Source organism: Solanum tuberosum, unplaced genomic scaffold (assembly GCF_000226075.1).
Source record: "Solanum tuberosum cultivar DM 1-3 516 R44 unplaced genomic scaffold, SolTub_3.0 scf00015, whole genome shotgun sequence".
Classification (NCBI taxonomy): Eukaryota; Viridiplantae; Streptophyta; class Magnoliopsida; order Solanales; family Solanaceae; genus Solanum; species Solanum tuberosum.
Genome location: NW_006238941.1, coordinates 137,571 through 140,341, shown reverse-complemented (window position 1 = coordinate 140,341; position 2,771 = coordinate 137,571).

Sequence of the window (2,771 nt, the reverse complement as noted above, 5' to 3'; positions counted from 1 at the left end):
GAGATAAATTCACCCATTTAAGGGATATGTTGTTGTTGAGATCTTTGGCCAAAATTACATTATGTACAAACCAAAGTAAGCACAATGACTCCTTGTGCTTCCTTGGTGTATCCTCGACATTCAACAATTATATTAAATCGGGATTTTTGAAGCTTGTGCCAACAAGGGACATCAAGTCCTGCTACACAGTTGACTGTCTTGTTTCTTCTTTTTCTCCTTTCTTTCGTCTTCGTGGTTTTTTTTTTACTATGAATTCAAGGACTGGCTTAGAAGGAGGAAGGCATTTTAACCCTGAACCTATGGCAAACTCTCTTCTGCCAAAGAAGAGTGGCATGCCACAATAATTAATCAAAACCTCATCATTCTTTTCAGGATTCCGAAAAATGAACCTTCTTTTTAGAAGTTCATAGACCATGGTCATCTGAAAACGTGCATTATTATTCTCCGGCAAATCAAGAAAATGACCAAAATAACTATTCCGAAAAAAATCTTCCAAACCATTCTGCTTGAGGGTGATTATGAAGGTGTCGATAGGTTTTTCCATTGCTGAACTCATAATGCTATCACCAGTAGCATTAGGTTGTAAATGCATAGGAAAAGTGTGTGCATTGATAGTTTTGATCCCATCATCCTCAACTTCATTTTTTTCTTGTTCTTCTTCCTCAACTTCTTTTTGTTTTCCTTTGTCTTCATCAACTTCATTTATTTGTTCTTCTTCCTCCTCAACTTCTTTTTTATTTCGCTCTTCTTCCTCAACTTCTTCTGCTCTTTCTCCATCATCGTCTACTTCATTTTTTTCTTTTTCTCTTTCTTCATATTCTTTTTGAGAAAATTCTACTTCTACTTGAGAAGAAGAAACTACTTCAGATGCTAGTTCTTCTAAAAGAGTGGTAGTCGAATTTTCATTCTTCTTCCTACAAGTTCTAGTCCTAGGCCTCTTCTGGATCTTTGTATCAGTTGTTTCTTTTGTTAATATAAGTTTTCTTTTGACAGGAGCCATTATATTTGTATCTGCAACCACAAAATCAAATATTTCTTAACAAAATAACAACAACCAAACACAACAACACAAACAACAAATACGATTCAATACCACACATGAACCAACCAACAAACCACAAAAACCCTCCCTAAACCCTAACCAACGAACTACAAATTAAGGTTTTGAAATCAGATAATATTTCAAAAGGAATAACTATCCAACAATCCTACAAAGAAATACGTGATAAAACCACTAAAAATGTCCTGATTTAATACCAGTAAGTATTTCTCAAAACCCTAATTAAATTTTACCTGACAAGATATCAACGATAAACTAGAAATGATGAGGGCAACAACGCCTTGTTGTAGAAGGGAATCGCAACAGATTACCACTGATGTTGTAGAAAATATCGCAACAACAACCTTGATCTGTGAAGGAATAATGGAACGAGAGAAAGAAAGGAAAGAAGAGACAAGAAAACGGAAATTAGTAAAAATAAATTAAATTTGGAATATGAAACGACCTTTTATATAGGACAGGAGAGGGGGAAAATGAATGGACGATTGTTTTAAACTTTTTCGATTTTGTTTTTGAATTTTGATAATTCAAAGTGTGACATATGTTGCCACATATACCCTTTCTGTTTGGGGCACATTGCAGATAATTCTGTGGTGTTTTTTAACAACATAGGTTATATATGTTGCCACAGACACCACATTTCTTCCTTTCCATCATAATTGACATTTGTTCCAACAAAAAAATAAAAAATAACCATTAATATTAATATTATCAGCAAAAATGAATAATTGATGACAATATAATATTGCCACATATCTCCTTTCTATGACATATGTTATCACATATCTTCTTTCTGTGACATATGTTGCCACATATACCCTTTCTGTTTGGGGCACATTGCAGATAATTCTGTGGTGTTTTTTAACAACATAGGTTATATATGTTGCCACAGACACCACATTTCTTCCTTTCCATCATAATTGACATTTGTTCCAACAAAAAAATAAAAAATAACCATTAATATTAATATTATCAGCAAAAATTAACACTTCATGACAATAAAATGTTGCCACATATCTCCTTTCTGTGACATATGTTACCACATATCTTCTTTCTGTGACATATGTTGCCACATATATCCTTTCTGTTGGGGCACATGCAGATCATTCTGTGGTGGTTTAACAACATAGGTTATATATGTTGCCACAGACACCACATTTCTTCCTTTCCATCATAATTGACATTTGTTCCAAAAAAAATAAAAATATTGGTTCGGCTTTTTTGCTCATAAAATCCGCTGGATTCAAGGTACTTTGGCAACTTTGTAGACAACTTTTGTAATCTCGGCGCATAATTTTCTGTTAGTCCTAGATGAGGACATCGAATCATACACGTTTATGTGTCGTTCCTTCAATACAACGACTGCCAAGACCCAATGAAACTCCCCCATTACAATTTATAGGGACATAAACCTCATCTGTGAGGTGCCAAGGCAGTCCAGTAGGTATACCAAACTCTTTGATAGTGCCAACGATTTTATTCTCATATTCAGGAACAACACTAGCAATGACAATGTACGTTTTGAAAAAATAATTAGTAGTGGTATATCGATATTTAGAATGACTCTGTTGCTTCGACTTCTTCTGCATATAGTATAAAATGACATCCACATACTGCACAGATGCATCAACATGTGTTTTTCTGTATCAATTTATTTGTATGTATTCATGTCTTAATCAAAAGATAAAAGTGGGCATGGATTTACCTCATC